This window comes from Petaurus breviceps, unplaced genomic scaffold (assembly GCF_028583685.1).
Source record: "Petaurus breviceps papuanus isolate PSGF00001 unplaced genomic scaffold, PetGlider_PUasm1.0 213, whole genome shotgun sequence".
Lineage (NCBI taxonomy): Eukaryota > Metazoa > Chordata > Mammalia > Diprotodontia > Petauridae > Petaurus > Petaurus breviceps.
Genome location: NW_027185860.1, coordinates 6,268,093 through 6,283,678, shown reverse-complemented (window position 1 = coordinate 6,283,678; position 15,586 = coordinate 6,268,093). Strand labels below are relative to the sequence as shown.

Below are 15,586 nucleotides of genomic sequence, written 5' to 3'. Positions count from 1 at the left end.
GATTGTGAAAGTGATATAAAAGCTTCAACAGAATTATGTTCTTTCACAGAACTGCCCTTAATACTCTATGCATTCACATAATACTCTAAGAATTCCAAATACAAGCGTTGGCTAGGTGGTGCAGTGAATAGAGCACTGGCCCTGGAGTCAGGAGGACCTGAGTTCAAATCCAGCCTCAGACACTTAAAGCTTAATTAGCCATGTGACCGTAGGCAAGCCACTTAAACTCAATTGCCCTTCAAAAAACAAGACAAAACAAAGAATTCAAAATATGAGGTAAAAAAGAAAAAAAAATGAAACATCCACTGTGGGACTTACCCATATTGGTCTACAATAATTCTAAAGGGCCTGACTCCTTTTGCAAACTATAACATAATCCATTAATTTTTAATATAAATTCTTCATCGCCAGTTTTCAGTATACTGTGGAAGGGCATCAATGATACTCATCTCATATATAATCTGGAAATGTGTCCTGGAAGTTTTCCATTGCAGGTTAATTCACCTTTAGTAGCTAAGAATTTATCATTATCATCTATACTTATTTGATAGGGATTGTTCTTCAGAATTCAATAATCTTTGTCAAGAATATCTACCTAGAAGGGGCGGTAATGTAGCACAGTGAGTAAGAAGACAAGCTCCTGTGTCAGGATGACCTGGGGATCAAATCCAGGCTCAGATACTTAACACCACACCCAGAAATAACTGGCTATGTAACCTTGAGCAAGTTACTTAACCCTGATTGCTTTAAAAAAAATATCTACCTTGAAATGCATTAAAACACACAAAACATTGTTTTACCTTCCTTTTGTCACTTGACAAACTAATTCAAATATGTATTTCATAAAAGAGCACATCATGTATGTGTATATGTGTACATATATATGTGAATGTGTATGTATTTCCTCAGCATATACTATCCAATTAGTGTAATAAAACAAACAATATCCATTCCAGATGAGACATGTCATTTATTTATTCATATTTGTGATTACTCTCTGCCAAATAATAATTTTTGATGCACAAGAAAAAGCAAATATCTAACTGGTGCCTGCACTTTATTTCAACAAATATTTATTAATCTCCTACTTTGTACTGAGTTTTCTATCAGATTGTGGGGGAAGATGGACTTTAATAAAATATCATCTTAGGCCTTTTATGGCTTACAGCAAAATGTGGTATAGAAATAATGAAATAAATGTAAGACAAATAATGCATATGTTTAATATATATATGTGTGTGTGTATATATATATATATACATATATATATATATATATATATATATATGTATGTACAAAATTTTATGTGAGATCAGAAGAGAGAGTTTGTAATTTTTTGGGACAGAGACCATTACCAAGAAATCAATACAAAGATTTAGATACTTGAAAGCAGATATGAATTTATAGCTTTCTCATGAGAAAGGGTACTGCTCCTAGTCACTCTAATGGTGCTGATGAGGAAAGCACAAATTGATTACAGAAAGCAATGTCCTTTTATACTCTAACATGAGTCCTCTTCTCCACCCACCCCAACTCCCTTCCCTTTATCCCATTGACTGGGCTTCAGGGAGCATAATATATTTGTGTTATTCTTCCCCAGCAACAAAGAAAAAAGGACAAGAAAAGAAGGTAGTCTGCAAGTGGGAAGTTTTGCAACAGTGCATAGTTTAGTTTGTGTTGCAATGCATGGCAAAAACTCTTCACTTTTTTGAGGAGGCTTCACTTCTGAGAAATCATCCCTCACATGATCGAATAGAAGGCTCAGGAGAAATTTTCTGCTGATAATGGGCTTAAGTTCAATTTTAAAAGAGTTAGGATTTCAGCTTGAAATGAGATTGATACTGTGCTTCCATGGTGTATGAAAAAGCGTGACAAAAGGTATGAAGATAAGACAGCTTGAAATATTAGTATATGCAATTTGGCTAGTGTTGTTTATGTATATAGGAGTAATATGAAAAAATGCTAGAAATCTAGAATCATGACACATTATGGAGATTCTTGAATACCAGACAAAATCATTGCATCCATATGAGCAAATTATGAAGTCTTGAAAATAGGAGAGTGTGTGTATGGAATAGTACTATCTGGTATGAGAAAGATGGGAAAAGTATGGCTCTATCTATGCAGAAGAAGGGGGCTCTTAGGTGATGAGGTGGTTAGAAGGCTGGGCTTGAAATCAGGCAGACTCCTCTTCAGGAGTTCAAATCCAGCCTCAGACATTTACTATTTATGTGACCCTGGGCAAGTTGCCTAATCCCATTTTCCTCAGTTCCTCAAGTATAAAATGGAAAAATAAAATAGAAATGGCAAACCATTTTACTATCTCTGCTTAAAAAAAAAAAACACCAAATGTAGTTACAAATAGTAGGACATGAATGAAATTACTAACAATAGTATGCGTAGGAAAGCTATGTAAAAGCATTATGAATATGATACCAAATGAGGAATTTATCAAGGCAAGAAGTAGTAAGAACCTGTATTAATGTGGAAACTGATGGGGTACCTGGGGTCTAGATCAATTTGTGAAACGCACTTGTAAAACCAGTCTGTTCAGTTGTAACTGCATTTTGTCCTTTCTCATCCTTGAGCTCGGCCTCTTGCCCCTATCCCACATTCTGGACTAGGCAACACCCTGTGACCCCTTTGTTCTTACTTAATCTCTTCATTTCTTCTCTGGCCTGGCCCATACCCTCCTTTATCTTTGCCTTTTGTCTCCTTCCACATGGCCCAAATCTTATCAAAACTATCTATTCACATGCTCCTCTTGGTCAACTCTGACCTTTGTCTATGCACTGAGGCCCCTCCTGTCTGGTCAGCCCTGACAATGGCAGCCCTACTCTTTAAAAGTAAAAGCATGTACCCCTCTCACTCACAGGTCACTTAAAGGACTCTTGCCCCTACAACTCTCACTCCAATTAAGCCTGAGACCTTGAATTCTTTCCAGATGCTATTGCAGGTTTTCTGGTCTTAGATAAGATCATAATTCCTGCTGAACCTATTGGGATTCTGTCCCTCATCAGAAACCATAACTATTTGAAAGGAGAAGAGAAACACTGCTTAGATAAAATAGTAATTGGTAGTAAGTGGGATATGAGGTGAAGATAGAAAACAACACCAAAGATTTGGATATGGGAAGCTAAATTATTAGTGTAGCTATGAAAAAAAAAAATGATCAATAGGAGAAACAATTTTCTGGAGTTTTGGACAATTACAGTTTGAGATTCCCGGGAGATATTCAGGTAGAGCTATATTTAGGTATTTGGAGATGCACATGTGGAGTTTGGAAGAGAAGTCAGGGAATAAGGACTCAGATTTGATAACCATCTGGATAGAAAATAACTATTGAATCTGTACAAATGAATAAAATAGCCATGTCAGACAACATAAAAAGATAAAAGTTAAACAAATGGAACAAGATATAAGAAATTAGCAAAGTGAATTGTGTGGGATGGAGAAGTAAAAAGAAAATCAAAATTTGTGCTAATTAAAAAATCTGTTATAATTTTAAAAATTTCCCTGAAGCTACTCTCTGAGGTTATGTTCAGGTTTTAATAAAATCCTTACTCATAAGAAGCATTTCTTTAACAAAAGTTAAAATAACAATATAACAAAAGTTAAATAAAACACTTTATGACTGTGTTAAAAAAATTATTTTTGGCATCTTTTCTCTTTTCCATCTTTTTCTCCTACATTTTTTATTCTTTCCCATTATTTCTATTTGTCCATCAGTTATTTCTTTGTATTAAAAGACACCAGAATAATTTCAAGGAGGGGAAATGGGCAAATATTCGGAACATTTAGTATTGTAGTTTCATTTCTTCTACTAAACATTTGGACCAGTCTAGGTCTATATGAAACTAAGTGAAATGTTTTAATAAACAATTTTCCTCCCCCAGCTATTATTTCTCTGGTAAAAAAATAAATTTGTTTCAAATATTTGCATGCATGTGTCTGTATTGGTCTATACATTGAAAACATTTGAATCAGTAGGCCATCTCCCTGGGGTATGAATAAGTTGTGGTGCCCAAGATAATGTAAACACAACAGATGGTTAAATAAACATAGTACTCATTTGGTTGAGTACTACATTTACATAGCCATCTGTTATGTTTACATAGCCTATCTCAGTCACAGAAATCTTTTAATTTTAAGAAGTTGCGGCATTCATTAGCAATGTCCGTCAACCATTTATCATAGAAGCATAATATTGAAATATCTGGGAATAGTCCCTATAACCATTCTTAACCTAAAATGTCTAGGAATAATTTTTAGGAAGATCTTTTAAATTAATTGTATGCATACTAAGCCAAGGCTTAGGACAAGTACTGAATTTACATATCCATCTGCTTGTATTTACACAGTCAAGGACCCCTGGGGTAACAGCGAGTTCCTCTGCAAAGATCATAGTGTTTATACACTGTTTGCCACACTTTTCAATGAGTTCTATGCTTTAAGCAATCAGAAAAAAAGCTTTAGCCAAAGTGAAAAAAATCAAATGGGTTTGGTTCTCTTAATGTGGAGCTTATAGATTTAAGTATAAATTCAAAGGTTCTGTGAGTCTTAAGAATCAAGGAAACTCCAATTCTACTATTTTCTAAAATTCTTTGCATGAAGAGAAAATGTGCATTTTGAATTTGGTTTCTCCTTTTTCTAAAAATGGAATAATAATGTATCAATTTAAGTATTACGATATGAGGTACAGAGCTGAAATGATGACTGACAAAATATCCCCATTATTTTTTTCACACCATTCTTCCAATTCAACTTTTCATTTTGTTCTTTCATAAAGTAAATGTAAACTATAATTTATTTGTGTACTTTGTTGATCTATACACTAACAATTTTCTGTCTATGACAACATTTCTCTTAGATTGTAAACTTTTAGAAGACAAAAATTAGATTCAATTCTATGTAGGCTGAAATATGTGAAACTGTTTAAACATGTTGAGATTTTTAGAAGGCATATTTATATCATGAAATATTATAAAATATCACATCATATCACATTATTTCACATATTATATCATGAAATGTAACCCTAGTCACAAAATCCATGGATATGGTAATTGCTGCCAAAAAGTGGAGATCCATACCCCACTGTACATCAGAGGTGGGTGAGGGCTGCTGAAAGCTAGAGAGAAGTCAGGTTTTTGTTTGAATGTTTGTTCTTTTAGAGTCGTCTGACCTCTAGATTCAAGAGAAAAAATGCATGATGTTATCCTCTCTTCAAGGACATGAAGGGAAAAAAAGGAAAAAAAAAACTTATGTAGAACTTCAATTAAGTGCTTATTTTCATCTTGTTATACTAGATACATCATGGGATTTCTCTTTGGATGGGATGTGGTACTCTATCTCACATGGCTACAATTCATTTCTAATAGTAAAGTTCATTCAATCTATGTTGCCTTATGTGTATACTTTCTCTGCTTTGTGATTTTCTATTGGCATTTTTTTTTTTGCTACTTGCTATGTGAATTCAACATAGAAATGATAGGAGGGAATTCAGCCCTGGATATATATAGCTTAGAACTCTCCTCTTTTAGAAATAGTGACCAAGAGATTTGCTTTAACTTTAAAAATACGTAACCCAGAATAATAATATTTAAGGGAAAAGATACATATAATTGTAGCCCAATACCTACTGTCTCTGATGAAATCAGAGTTTCAGTCAGCTGATAGCTCCAACCACTTGCTTTCTCTCCTGGAAGGATTTAGTATCTCTCTTTGGGGAAAGGAGATGTTAGAGATATCCATTCTCCCTTACTGACTGAAAATCACATGAAGATAGCCTTACTACACCCATATTACAGTTGCTGTTGCTCAGTTGTTTCAGTTGTTTCTAAGTCTTTCTGACCCTAAGTGGGATTTTCTCAGCAGAGATAATGACGTGGTTTGCCCTTTCCTTCTCTATCTCATTTTGCAGATGTGAAACTGAAGCAAATAGGGGTAAGTAACATGCCCAGTTTCCCATAGCTAGTAGGAGTCTAAGGTCAGATTTTAACTCAGGCATGTGAATCTTCCTGATTTCAGACCCAGTACTCTATACACTATGCTACCTAGCTACCACTGTGCCAACCAGCTGCCATATTGGGGTAAGTTAATTAAATTATGCTATGTAATATATTAATTATGCATAGCAGTTTATGGGCTGACGTTTCATATCATGTCTATACTATGCTATTTAATGGGCAACATGTACATATTTAGATAAATTAACAATTATTTATTAATTTTGTACTTTATTTCAGGATAGGAGCTAAGTAGACAAAAGTGACATTTAGCAGCTCAAGCTCTAAACTTACATTGTGTTGGGGGAAAATGTACATTAAAACTATATAGTGGAGTGGCTAAGTGAAGCAATGAATAGGGCACTGGCCCTGGAGTCAAGAGGACCTGAGTGCAAGGCCAGCCTGAGACACTGAACACAAAATGAGCCATGTGACCTTGAGCAAGTGACAACTGCAATTGCCCTCCCTTATCCCCTAGAAAAACAAACAAACAAAAACAAAGTACAAAGTGCTTGCTTTGGCAACATATATATTTATATTGTAATGACACAAAGAAGATTAGCATGACCTTGGCAAAAGGATAACAGAAAATTCATGAAGCATTTCATATTTTTAAAATGGTTATATTTAAGAACAAATTCTGCACAACATAAAACAAGAATAAAAACATATGCATAAGAAAAGACATTTAGAAACTACCTTCCAAAGGAACATCCTTATTCTTCCTCTCATTCACAGCCACATTCATGGAGCAGTTTCTCCAAGCACTTCCTCTGCAGCATCATCACCATTAAAAACAGCCCCATTTAGTATAAGGCAGATTGGGATGATCTGTGGATTTTTGATGAAAGAATGTGAATAGAAGGTTGGTGAAAAGGATAAAGAAATATTGGCCACAAAACTCACAGAACGGTAAGATGAATTTGTGAAATTTATTCGCGATTAGATAATATCATGATGTGGAGAACAGCCTGTCAATTAGATTTCATCAATCAAATTTCTTCCATTTGTGGGCTGTACAGTTCCCTTTCAAGCTATTACAAGTGGTACCAGTGAAGACTTAGAGCAATACCATATTTCTCCTCCTTCATTCTGTGAACACAGGTCATTTCAAAGTTTGTAATTGGCAAAAATTCTTAGACACCAACAGAATTTGGAGTTCTACTCAATGACAATACCACCTGGATATGGATTGTTTTAACCTATTTTAATACCAGGGGCATCATTTGCTGTATCATTATAATTCGACTTCCAATGTTAATGAAAATGAATAAAATTGTTCCTAGAAAATGCCTTTTATTGGTTGTGCAAATAAAACTGTAGAATGACATTTTGAATTGAAATTAGTTAGATTTTAATAACTATGCACAACAATTAAGCTGTAACCTGTCATTAATAATGTGGAAGGTAATCATGGGGCAATTAAACAAACAGCCTACAGTAGTATCTCTGAAATAGTGAAGGAGAACAGTGCTGTATTTTAGGACTTTGGGTGTTGTAGTAAGAATGCCTTTAAATGATTTTTATTTTATTTTGTAATTTTTATTTATTCTATCAGTCTTTAACAAATGTTTATTGCTGATTTTTTTCATTGTTTCATTTTATTGTCCTTGTAGTACTTCAGTTTAGTTAGAAAAACTTCTAAAAATGTACTAACAGGTGGCAGAATAAAGATGGCAATGTAGAAACAGGACTTCCATGGGGCTCCTGCTTCCACCTCCTCCAATTCATTTAAAAGGTGACTCTGAACAAACTTTGGAGCTACAGAGCCCAAAAAAATGACACAGAGAAGTTAACCTCCCACTGGGACAGCCCAGCAGGCCATCAGGAAACTGCCAGCACAGCAAGTTGGGAGCTGAACCCAGCCCCACCCAAGGAATAGATTTTAGCCTCAGGGCAGCCACAACCAGCCACCAGTTGGAGGGACTTGAGATCACCAGCAGCTGTGGTGGTCTCCAGAATTATCAACCCATAGGTGCTAAGTACAAAGTGAGAAGTCAGTACAGTGTGGACTTTGTGAAGCAGGAGTTCTGGAGTGAGGTCAGAACTTTACCCCTTGGAGGGAGAAGTGGCTGAGGGGCTGCAGTCATGCAGCTGCCACCAGGTGGATGCTTCAGAGATCTTGGTCTTCAGATTGTAGTGTAACAAGCAACCAGTCTGAGGGGTAATCACACTCGCTTAAATCTGCTTGTATCTGGATCATTGTCTGGGGTAGAGGTACTGGGTTGCATAAGCAGTTTGCCAGAGTGCATGGAGGCTTTAGAGATGGTACCCAAATAACAGATCCAGCAGCTGAGAAAACTCCAGTGATTGGAACAAAGCTACCCCCTCTGGTAGCAGAGTTCTACTGTAGCAAAAAGATCTAAAGTCAAGAATTATTTTTTTTTTTCTTTTTGGGGGGCATTTGAGGTTAAGTGAGTTGCCCAAGATTGCATGGCTAGTATTGTGTTAAGTGTCTGAGGCTGGATTTGAACTCAGTCTCTCCTAACTTCATAGCTGGTGCTCTCTTCAAGCACATCTTTTTTTTTTTTTTGGAGAGGGCAGAGCAGGGAAATTGGGGTTAAGTGACTTGCCAAAGGTCACATGGCTAGTTGAGGCTAGATTTGTACTTAGGACCTCCTGACTACAGGGCCTGTGCTCTATTCGCTGCACCACTTATGCAGAGTTCTGCTGAAGCAAAAAGCTCAAAAGTCAAATAATTGAGTGGTAACATGAGCTAATTAGGGAAGGAGGGCAAGCACAGTGGTTCACCTCTGGATTCCTTTTTTGGCGGACATAAAGGATCAGGGCATGGAACAAGAAGAAGACAACAAAGTCAGAACTCCTGAACCAAAAGCTTCTAAGAATAAGCTGCTTTCAGGCCATAGAAGAGCTTAAGGAGGATTTAGAAAACCAAATTATAGAAGTGGAGAAAAATAGGGAAGAGAGATAAGAATGGTGAAAGAAAATTATTAAATTGGTGTCAACAAACTGACTGAAGAAAATAACACCTTAAAATAACACTAACTCAAAAGGCAAAAGAGACTCAAGAAGCCAAAGAGGAGAAGAATTCCTTAAAAAGCCAAATTTTCCAGATTGAAAAAGATTTTCAAAAGCTCAATTAAGTGAATACATCCTTGAAAGTTAGACTGGAGAAAATGGAAGCTAGTGACTTTATGAGAAATCAAGATACTACTGAACAGATCCAAACAAATGCAAAAAAAAAAAAAAATAGAAGGCATTGTGAAATATCTCATTGAAATAACCAATGACATGAAATACAGATTCAAGAGAGATAATTTAATAATTATTGAACTACCTTAAAGGCATAAAAAAAAACAAACCAGAAACGATCCTCCAAGAAATTCTCAAGGAAAATTGCCCTGATATTTTAGAAGCAGAAGCAAAAAAGTGGATGAAAAAATCCACCATTCTCCTCCTAAAAAAGATCCAAAAAAGAAATCTATTAGGAATATTATAGCCAAGTTCCTAATTGCCCTAGGATAATACACTATGAACAGTTGAAATTTCAACCAAGAATGCAGTATTGGTTCTATATTAGGAAAATTAGCAGCATATCAATATATCAATCATATATCAATGACAAAATGAAAAAAAACATTATGACTATCTAAATATAGGAAAAGCTTTTACAAAATACAGCACCCAACATTATTAAAAATCACTAGAGAGCATAGTAATAAATTAAATTTTTCTTAAAATGAGAATAATATCTATCTAAACAATCATCAATCATTACATATAATGGGCATATACTAGAAATTTTCCCAATAAGTTCAGGAGTGAAACAAGAAGGCCTGTTATTATAATTATTATTCACTATTTATTGATTGTTTTTTTCAATAAAAAAAGAAAATCAAATTTAAGGAATTATAATGGCCAAGGAGGAAACAAAGTTCTTGCTCTTTACAGATGATATGATGGCAAACCTAGAAAATCCAAGAGAATCAACTAAAAACCTATTTGAAGTAAAAAAAAAAAAAACAATTTTAGCAAAGCTGCAAGATATAAAATGGCCCCAGGTAAATCATCAGCATTTCTTTTCATTACTAGCAAAATCCAATAGCAAGACATAGAAAGAGAAATTCAATTTAAAATAATTGGAGACAGCATAAAATATTTGGGAGGCTATCCATCGAGATAAACCAAAGAACACAATTACCAAACACTTTAAAAACAAATAAACATTTAAATGAATGAAAAAGTATCAAATACTCATGGACATATCATGCTAATATATGACAATTCATATTAAATTAATTTACTTATTCACTGCCACACCAATCAAACTGCTAGAAAATTATTTTATAGAGCTAGAAAAAATAAAGGAAAAGTCTTCTGAAAGAACAAAAAGTCCAGAATAACAAGGGGATTAATTAACAGTAATTCAAATGGAGGTGGAGTATTTGTACCAGATCTAAAACAGTATTATAAAGGAGCAATAGACAATATTATTTATAATTGTCTAAGAAACAGAGTAGTAAATCTGTGAAACAGGTTAGGCATACAAGACGGATAAGTCAATGATAATCTACTTTTAATAAAACCCAAAGATTTCAGCTTCTAGGAGAAGAGCTCAATATTTGAAAAAAAAACTGATGGGAAAATTGAAAATACTATGATGCCAAAAATTAGTAATATACCAACATCACACATCATATACCAAGATAAGATAAGAATAGGCATATGATTCACACATAACAGGTGATACTGTAAATATTTTAGGATAGAAAGAAATAGTTTACTTATCTGATCTAAGTAGAAAGAAAGAATTTATGACACAAAAGAGATAGAGTACATTATGAAATACAAAATGGATAATCTTAATTGCATTAAGTTAAAAATATTTTTATCAAAGTCAATGCAGCCAAAATTAGAAGGAAAGTAGAAAAGCTAGGAAATAATTTTTATGGAGAGCGTTTCAGATAATGTCTCATTACAAAGATATAGAGAGAAAAGAGTCAAATTTTTTAAAAATGCAAGCTATTCCCCTTTGACAAATAGGCAAATAATATGAATATGTAGTTTTCAAGTAAAGAAATTAAAACTATCTAGTCACATGAGAAAAGTACCAAATCACTACTGACTAGAGAAATACAAAATGAAAGAACTCTGAGGTAGCTCCACACCTCTATCAAATTGATTAATATGACAGGAAGTGAAAGTGATAGTTGGTAGAGATCATTTGGGAAAATTGAAGCACTTAATATATTTTTGGTGTAATTGTGAACTGATCCAACCATTCTGGAAAACAATGTGAAACTATGTCTTTGCACATGACAAAAACTATGTTTTTGCATAATCTATATGAGATTATTTGTTGTCTTGGGAAGGGAAAAGGGGAAGAAGTAGTGAGAAAAATTTGGAACTAAAAATCTTTTGAAAGTTAATTGTGAAAACTATCTTTGAATGTAATTGGAAAAAAATTTTAAACTTATGCAAGAATGGGAGTGCAAAGAAACCCTACATAAGACAGAATATCATCATTAGAATAAGGATATAATAATTAGAGGCCATTTAGACCATTTTTTTCATAACACTGTAACCTGATAACTTTGTAGGAGACTCTCACTTTGCAGTTTTAACACTTTTAAATCAAATTTATGCAAAAGTGAAGACATCACTATCATGATGTCACTGTGCCTCTTTCAGAATGAAAGACTAACAAAAACACTTCTCACTTAAAGATTATAAATGACTAGTTGATATGCTAACAATTAATTTGCATAGCAATGTTTATCATAATTTTTCTACTTTCCTAATAAAAAAGTACTTTTAAAGTTTATATATGTTTCATTAAAGTAGAAATTGAAAAACTCTGTGCTTTCAGATTATTCCACAGGAAAACTTAACTAAGGTTCGAGATATTTTTTTTCAGCTATTCATCCACTACATTCATAAACACAGTTTATAAATCTACCTATATCTATACATATCTCTATTTAGATGTAGAGCTATTCACATATAGAATTTTTATATATTTACTTGTGTAAATTATATTTACTTAAAGATAAATTTACTTATGTAAATTATCAAAGGGGATGAGCAAGAAGTTTTCAGGTAAAGAATTTAAAGCTATGTGGAAGTATAAAAAATTTTTAAATCTGTATTGATTAGGGAAATCCAAATTAAAACAATTCTCAGGTACCACCTCATAACTATGTGATTGTCTAATATGACATAAAAGAAAATGAGACGTGTTGGAGAAGAAGTGGGCATATACACACAGTAATGTGTTGTTGGTGGAGTTGTGAACTGATTCAACCATTCTGGAGAACAATTTGGAACTATGCCTAAAACGCTATGAAATTGTTCATACTCTTTGATCTAGCTGTACCCCTATTTGGTCTTTCTACCAAAGAGATCACAAAAAAAGAAAAAAAAAGACCCACGGGTATTAATATTTATAGTAGCCATTTTGGTGTTGCTAAAGAATTAGAAATGGAGGGAGCTACCCATAAATTGGGCAAAAGATGTTGTTGTATAAAAATATAATGAAATGCTCTTGTTCTGTAAGAAATAATGAGCTGGAAGATTTCAAAAAATCAAACAAATAACCTAGAAAGTCTTTTATAAAGTGATGCTAAATTAATTGAGTAAAAGAAGGAAAATTCTGTACACAGTACCAGTGACATTGCATGATGACCAACTTTGATAGACTTTGCTGTTCTCAGCAATAGATTGATCTAATACAATACCAAGGTACACATGACAGAAAATGCTATCCATGTCCTGAGAAAGAACTGTCATGTGTGAATACAGATTGATGCATACAATTTTCTCCCTCTTTTTTTCTTACTTGAGATTTTCCCCTTTTGTCTTGGTTCTTCTTTTCAACATTACTAATATGGAGTATTTTTATTATTTTTGCATATGTTTAACTTAGACCAGATTGCAGGCCATCTTAAGGAGTAGGGTAAAGTCAGTTATAGCAGCTCTCCTGAGGACTGCTGTTATGCATAACTTTAAGGGTCTAATAACATAGTATTATGAACTCTTTATTTACTCATCAATAAACTATAGCATTACATTCAAGAAACTAAAGCATAACATTTACAACATAACATAACAACTTATTAATAAGGTGGCCACATAATCAAACAAAACTATTCATTCAGCATACTTTATATTCATCTTTAAAGGAGTAGCAGAAATACAATCACCATCCACCCCTAAGTCACATTAAGTTACAATATCCACAGTTAATACAGAGAATATAAAGTAAAGTCATCTTTCATCTAGACTTGAGGTTTGCTTCCAACCTCCATGCTTCCTCCTCCATGGGCTGACTGTTTCCAATTCTTTCCTGTATTCACACATAGTCAACTCTCTGTTCCTTTCCATATCTTAGCTCATGGGGCTGCTCAAATCCAAGCTTTTCCCAGTTTCTGTTTGCAGGGATATAAAGCTTGACAAGGCTGCAGCAATATTTATACACTTTACCAGCACTTTCACCTCAATTCACTTTCTGTCAAAGAAATCAGCACAGTACAACAGACAGTGCTTCTGTCTGAGAAATCAACACAGAATAACAGAGAGGCCTTCTTTCTGAGAAAGTAGCACAGATCAACAGACAAGAGAACAACATCACAAACATTCTCTCTCTCCCTGCTTTTTCCCTGTTCTCTTTGTGCTCTTATCTGCTCCTTCCTAATCTAGCCTTTTTGCAAACTCCTCCCACCATGGGCTCGCATGTGAATACATTTGCCCTATTAAACTTCAGTAGAGATTTTCAAATTCCCTTATACCTTGTAAGGGCAATAAAATTTATACTCTTTCAAATCAAAGATTTGATTTAAAATCAAAGGTGAGGCTCAAAGGCACTAGATTAACTAAAAATCAATATAGAAAAAGAGAAAAAATATTCTATTTTGGTTGCCATTACAATAGGAAGGAAAGGGAAGAGAAAAAAAATGCAATCAAAATCTTGTAAAAGTGAATGTTGGAAACTATGTAGTTGAAAAAAATAAAATACTATTAAGTGTGGGGGGAGAAAGTAGCTTAAGCAAGGGTATGAAGTGTAAAGGTTGAAGTGATATGGTGAGTGATCCACTATATATTAAATTTTAGCACTAATATGTGATACTATATATTACAATCAGCTTTTTTTTTTCATGATCACTTTGAAAAATGCTACTGCACAAACCCACACTTCAACTCCACTCCCAGTGATGTCACTGAATAACATAAATTTGTCAAGGGGCAGAATATAAACACAAACGTCAACTAGACCAGGTAAAATTTAAGTCATATATTCTACAACTCCTACTACTATGTATAATTTATCAATCTCAGTTGCAAATATTGGAAGATATTTCAAAAACATATTTTGCCTAAATGTACATTGTGTAGAAAACTATTAAATTTAAATTTTTGGGAAATTATAGCAGGTCTGGAGTATGTCTATCCTGGTTATGGAAATTATGGCAGTTCTGAAGTATGTCTATCCTGGCATCAAAAGAAGTATTATCCATATAAGCAGAGATAATCTTAACCCAACAAATTCTTCTAGCATTATCTCACATTAATAATCTTCACAAATTATAAGTCCCATACATGTCAATATCCTCCCATCTGCTTCTACTATTTGAAGAAAAGGTACATCCTGCCTGGAATTAACTGGATTCTTGAAAGTCCTTTTTAAAATCCTTATCTTCCCTGAAGTGATAAGTGTTTGATGAAGTCTTCCCTGATCCTACTCTATAGTTGTTAAGTCCTTCCTCAAATTTGCATGCTTTCTTGTGTATGTGTCACATATCTCCTTTCCTACTAGATTGAAAGTTCTTTAAGAGTATGTTAGTTTTCTCACTTTATATGCAGGGCCTAGCACAGTGACTTTCCAATATTAAGGGCTTAAACATTGTTGAATGAATTAGAGACAATATTTTCCTGATTTTCTGCATGTGCTCCAAGTAAAAATGTAGTTCTTATTTATCATACTAATATTTTCACAATTTTTATTTACTTTTAAATATTCTTTTATTTTTACATTGTGAATTCCAAATTCCCACACATTCTTCCACCCTTCTCTCACCCCCTGAGGAAGCACGTAGCATGATAACTATTATACATGTGAAATCATGCAAAACATATTATCCATGTCAGATAAAATCAAAAAACGGTAAAAAATATACTCCTATTTGCACTTAGTATTCATTGATTCTCTCTTTCAAAGGAGACAGCAATTTTTCATTATAAATCCTATGGAATTTTGTTGGATCACTGTATTGATTAAAGTAGCCATGTCTTCCACAGATGGTCCTTAGTACAAAATTGCTTTTATTATGCACAACAATCTCCCAATTTTTTGAGCTTTACTTTGCATCAGTTCATATAGTTCTCACCATGTTTTTTTTTTTTTTAAGTCAGTTGCTCATCATGTCTTACCTTCCATACTTTCCATGCCCTTCTTACACTTACTTATTTCGGTTGTCACTTTTTCCTGTCTTGTTCATTATGCTGAAATCTGGTTATTTTCAAAAACCATCTTGATGAGGAGGCAGGAAGAACAGAAAAAAAAATAGTGTATCTTTTATGACAGATTCTGGATTGCGCCTTATTACTGTAATGATGAATTA

The 15,586-nt window shown here is 33.9% G+C and overlaps 1 non-coding gene across 1 annotated transcript; it reads left to right on the top strand.

Moving 5' to 3' along the window:
• The first annotated feature begins 6,516 nt into the window (after window positions 1-6,516).
• On the top strand, window positions 6,517-6,622 carry LOC138165600 (U6 spliceosomal RNA). Its single transcript, XR_011169387.1, has one exon. It is a non-coding gene; the product is annotated as a U6 spliceosomal RNA (small nuclear RNA).
• Window positions 6,623-15,586: the final 8,964 nt, after the last annotated feature.